We start from the raw sequence: 6,202 nt of genomic DNA on the forward strand, positions 1-6,202 counted from the left end.
ATTACAATGAAAGCAGAGGGAGACTGTTCTAGGCTAGAGGAGATGCAGAAGACAGGGTAAGGCTATGCTGTGCCACCCCTTGACTGCCACCTACATCCAAACCAGCAAACAGCGCAAGAGACCATCAGAACCATGGGAGAGACATTAGGTGGTTTATCGTGTCAGTGTTACCCCGTGGGTGTGGTGATGCTATTAGGATGAAGGAGGACTTCCTTGTTCTTGGAGGATGCAGGGGTACTGGAGGTGAAGTAAGATGTCTGCGGCTTACTTCCAAATGGTTGAAAGGTGAGTAAAGATGATGCACAGATGATAGATAGATAGATGACAAGACTGATATGATAGATAGGTAGTTAGATGTAATAGGCCAATAGACATAGATGATAGAGGTAGATAAATATAATAGATTAGATAGATAGATAGATAGATAGATGATAAAATGGATGGAAGGAAGTGGATAAATAATGGACGGATAGATAGGTGGATACTTAGGTAATTTAGATAGACAGACAGACAGATGGAGATGGATAGGTGAATAGATGAATGGGTAGGTAGCTGGGTGGATGAAACAGAAAGCTGGTGAATAGTATACAGCCATTCATTGTACTATTCTTGTGACTTTTCTATAAAATTTAAATATACCAAGATAAAAAATGGTGGAAAAGGCCCATTTCTATTTTCTAGTTTTCCCATGGTTTATCAAACTTCTAGAAGGCAGAGAGCTTTCAGAACTTAGAAGACAGAGCAAATCACAAGAGACTAGTGGGTGTGTTACATTTCATGTTTTTAACTTATAAACAAGACTGTCAGATTGGACAGTATAGAAATTCTAAATACCTAGTAACAATTTAAAAACCTAAACAAATGGAGACCTTTGGTTATGTACTATAAGTAGGATTCCAGTATCCATGTATTTTGATCTGCGTGTGTGTGTGTGTGTATGTACATACTAGCCAAATCTTTTAAACACATTTATTTATTAAGATTTCAGTTCATGTTCTCTCCTCAGAAAGCCACTCACAAAGCACAAAAGGAGAATCACAACCAGGACCAAACACATTTGACTTTGCCACGCATCAAGGACATCCCCTTGGGGAAAGGCCCCGCTGAGCTGGAGGAGACAGCGTGGGAGGTGCTGATTTCTCCCTGGAGTTTCTTTCAGTTGCACTCAGGCTTGGTGGCGATTTGGCATTGGGAGCCATCCGTGCGACTGTGGCCCCCCAACCCTATAATCCCACATCCGGGCACCCAGCCTAAGAAAATGACCCAAATACAAAAAATGCCATTCACGCCAAAAGTTCAGAACAGCAAGATCTAAAATAGCAGCAACTGGAAACAACCTAAAATCCCAGGTGCGCATAGACCTTATTTTCATACCCTCTCCTGTTGTTGGAGATCGCTGCTTCCATCGCGGATGGCTGTGGAGGCAGTTTCTGTGGACTCTGGCTCTGTGCCACGCGCCTTCATATCCTGCTTTGTCCGTGTGCCCTGTTTGGGGAGCTTCCTTATTTTCTGTAGAGACACGACACTCCACCATGGAGTCGGAACATGGGGCTGCTTGTCTGGTTTCTTTTTCACCACACATCCGGATACTCGACAACGTGTTTGTATTACTTTTCTAAGAAAATCCAGTTGCATCCATTTGAAAAGACATGTGGGCTCAGAAGCCTTCACTCTGGCTTGAGCAGTCCCTCCCCACTCTAGCCACAAGTTCCTTCTGAACTAGCAGTAGTTAAAGGGCCCTTCCCCACCACATGGTCAGCCCCCGTAGCTGGGCTTGGCTTCAGAGTTGGCCCCTTGCTGACCTCAGGCAATTCATAGTGTGGCTATAAGCCTCAGTTTCCCCATCTGGGAAACGATGATTCTTCTGTTCCAGGGTTATCACGAAGGGAAATACAGAAGTGATGTAACAAGCTCCCTTCGTGGCCCATCAAGTCCCCTCCCCCCCCACCGTGGCCTTGCCATCAGCCTGGACTGTGTCTAGCCAGCCCTGGGAGTGGAGTCAGGCAGGGATAGGCATCAAAGACTGAGTAGAGCAGGCAGGAGTCACGGCCTGCAGCTGCATTCAGGCTGACCTGTGAGACTGGGTGATTTATTTTCCCACTGAGCAGGATGCATCACCCCCTCTACCTTTGGGGGCCAAGCGAGGTATGAGGACAAATGGCTACAGGAGGCTATGACTTGGGGTGAAGAAGAGAAGGGTTTGCAAGAATCCCTATCTGGGACCAGCAGTTAGTGTAATGGCTATGTCACTGAACTCTCATGTGGTTGACCGCAGTTCAAGTCCTGGACCCGGTGGCTTAAACTCATGCCGAGTGTGTGTGCGTGCATGCCCAAAATCCGAGAGGAGAATGGAGGAGAAGGGATTGTAGCATGGCCATCCCCCCTGGGGGGTGATTTCTCACTTTCTGTCTCTCTGGCAAGAGCGCACACCCTATAGCAAAAAAAGAAAAAATAAGGAAGAAGAATCCCTATCCAGACAAATAGGGAGAAGGGAGAGAATGAACAACAGAGAAAAGAAAGAGAATAAAGGGTAAGAGAAACAGAGCTAGAGAGGGAGATGAAGAGGGACAGAGTGTAAGAGAAGAAAATAGGAGGAGAGGAGCTGCAGGCAGTGGTACAGCAGTGGTGCAACCAGACCCAATAGAAGAGGTCCTGGGTTTGCATCCTGGGAACTCCCTGAGCATACCAGGTCATGTGCCAATAATCCAGGCCTGAGGCTGAGGGGGGATCGTGGCATGGGGGCCTGTTGGGAGGACTTTTCTTTCTCTCTCTCCCTCTCTGTCTCTCTGTCACTGAAGAAATAAATAAACTTAAAAGAGAAAAAAAGGGAGAAGGATGAGCCAGAGACAGACAGACAAAGAGGGTGAGAGAAAAGAAGAACCACACCCCAGCCCTGCCTCCAACTCACCCACATTTTGTGGGCCCATGATCTTTCCTCTTCCCATCAGTCTGAGCTAGGAGGAGGATGGAGATTGGGCCCTCCCTGCCACACCAAAGGTCACCACTTGTCCATTTCAGCAGACATGAGTCAGTACTGTGCCAGGCCTGGAGGGACATGAAGATATGGCCTTTCTTGACCAGGACTAGATATGCGCAGGTGTTTTAAAACCAGGCAGGACTATCCAGTCACCCCATACTTGTTAGACCATACCCAGCCTTAGACTCAGGGCAGATAAGAGGTGACAAGATCCATAAATGTCCACTCTTCGTAGCCCTGGCCTGGGCCTCAGGAGAGGGGTTAGGCAGGGAACATCCCACATCCTTGTCAGTAATGTGCTCGGTCAGGGTTCTGACTGTCAGCCATGTCAAGGAGGACCCCTGCTCCCTGTCATTTCTGTAGCTCTATTTCCAGACAGGAAGAGAGAGCCACAACCCATGCCCACCTGTGTCTCTACTTTAAATTAGGACTCTCGATCGTAGTGAAAAGAATCCAATTCAAACTGGCCCAAGAAACCAGGATGATGTATTGATCCACACAACTATTGGACCCAGGAGTTCACAACTTCAGGTGTGGCTGGATCAGAGTGTCAGCCTCCTGCGTTTGCAGTGGCAAATTATCATCCCGACCCCCACCCCCGAACTTTCAGCTTCAGGACTGCATCTCACTGGTTCCATCTGGGCATGTGACATTCCTAGCTGGGGAGAGGGGACGCGGGCCCAACCCAGTGCCGCAGATATCCTGAGTCATGAAGGAGAATAACCCTCAGCCCTCAAAGTCGGTGAGAGCACCAGCCTCCTCTGACACCAGTCCTACATGAGGGGACTTCTCTGTCCTAGTCCAGTTACAGCTCCCACTTTGTCCTGGCTGGGTGACCACTGACCTCTGTCCAGCTGGATCCCTCTGTGCTGAGTGGGGGAGATTCAGGTCTCTGAGGGACCTGGGCACATCCCTCCTCCTTGGGACTTGCTCCCTGCTCTTTTGTTGAGGGATTTTGGCAAAACAGGAGACGAGTTTTTTTTTAATTTTATTTATTCATTCACTTATTTTAATTTGACCAGAGAGAGACACAGGGAGAGAAAGAGACAGATAGGGAAAGTGAGAAAGCAAGCAACCAGGTCCAGGATTTGAACTGTGGTCAGTCATGTGGGCATGTCCAGCACCTTAACCACCATGCCACCTGCTGGGCCCAGCAGGAGATGAGCTTTAAGACCCCTCTCTGCCTGGGACAGCCATTTTCATCCAGTGGCTGTTTTCCTCAGCAGGAGAGATCAAACTGCTACCAGGTAACCTTACCTGGGCCCTGCCTTGACCCTTGGGACATCTCTGGGGCGTGAAGGATCCCTGCAGCATGGGACAGCACACGTGAGGGGTACACGGATCCCCAGCAGGGAAACACCAGCTGGCACGCATTCCTGGAGAGCGTGGGCGATAAAGGGCTTGGGCCAAGTCAGAGGCACAAACAAACCCTGCTGGCTCCTGGCTGGCCACCCTGTGACACGTTGCTTTACCTCTCTGAGCCTTGTTAAATTCAAGGATGATCGGGGATAATAAAGTGGGAGCAGCTGCTCGTTAGGGTAAGCCTGTGACACTCAGCCCAGTGCCTGGCGTGTGGCCAGTGCAGCCCATCGTGGGCCGTTGTGGAGAGGGCTGTACGTGGTGAGGTGGGCACAGGCACAGTGCCTGACGTACAGCCAGTGCCCAGTACACAGGAGTGTAGGCTCTGCCTGCAGCCCAGAGCACCCCCGCCCCATACAATGGGAACCACCAGCTCCTGGAGACCTTGGCTGGCACTGAATTATCCCTTCTGAGCCCTCCAGTCCAGCCAAGACCATGGTGTGCCCTCGCCTTTCAAAATCCCAGGTAAAACCACATGGCAAACCTTGGTGTATGTCACAGTTATTTCTAGATCTGTGATTATGACGGTCTAGATAAGATTATCAAGGTAATCTCTCTCTCTCTCCCTCCCTCTAACTTTCTCTCTCTGTGTCTCTGCCTTCCCCCTCCAAGTGCCCTCAGGCCCATTCATTCAACAAGTAATTAACTTGCATCTACCATTTTAGTCTGGAGGGCACAGTAGTAAACAATCTTCACTCTCACTCTCATGAAGCTAACCCTCTAGAAGTGGAGATGACTAACAAACACACAAGCAAGAGGCTTTACCTGTCTATTAAATAGTTGAGCCATCTCAGCTTCAGGGCATAGAAAATCAACCAAACTGACTTACACAATAAGGAACCTTAGTAGGTAGTCCAGAGGTTGGGCTTCAGGAGAGGTTTGATCAAGGGTCCGGTTCCGTGTTTCTGTGGCCTCCCTGATTTCCTCATGCTGCCAGCAGGAGCCTTGGATTCTTTATTCACACTCAATCAGAGTGAGACCATCCTCCTGTTGTTTTCTTGTAAGACTGAGGAAGTTCTTTCTAACACTCTCCTCGACCACAAAGGATGAGATACCTACTCCCCAGTCCAGTCTACTCGCCCATTGCGAAGAGTACCATGGCCTTGCCAGTGCTAACACCATCAGTCGGTCCTCAGGCCACGTCTAAGTTGACCTCACAGAAACCTCAGACACTCCCTCCCCTTGACATGCTTTCTTCTCTTGCTTCGAGGACCCCTACTTTCCTGGTTTCTGAGTCCTTTGGATGTTCCTTCACGTTTTCCCACATTCAGAGCCCATTTCTGCTCATCTTCTCATGGGTTGGAAGCCACCTCCATGCTGACAATTGGGCATCAATGTCTCAGGCCAGTCTCCTCAGGCTCACAGGCCCAGCCATCCACTCAGGGCTTCTGCACAGATGTCCAGTAGACATCTCAATAGGACCAAAACAGACCCCGACCTCCTGCCCACGGCTGGCCGTCTCAGGTGGTGGAGACACCTTCCTCCCAAGGCTCAGACCAGTGATGGAGGGGCAGTCTGGAACCTTCTCTCATACATGGAAAATCCATTGTGTCAGGAAATGGGTGTTCTTGACCCAGCTCTCAGACTACTCCCAAAACGGGTTCCAGCCTCTCCTCGTTTTCAGATATAACTGTCTGCGGCCTCTTGGCCTCCTCCTTCAGTCCAAGAGTGAGCCTTAATTTGAAAATATAAACCATGTGGCCAGCAGGTGGTGTGGTGGTTAAGGCACTGGATGCTCACACATGGCCAACCACTGTTTGAATCCCAGACCTGGTGACTTGCTCTCTCTCTCTCTCTCTCTTTCTCTCTCTCTCTCTTTCTCTCTCTCTCTCTCTCTCTGTGTGTGTGTGTGTGTGTGTGTGTGTG

Source organism: Tupaia chinensis, unplaced genomic scaffold (genome assembly GCF_000334495.1).
Source record: "Tupaia chinensis unplaced genomic scaffold, TupChi_1.0 Scaffold000052_1, whole genome shotgun sequence".
NCBI lineage: Eukaryota > Metazoa > Chordata > Mammalia > Scandentia > Tupaiidae > Tupaia > Tupaia belangeri.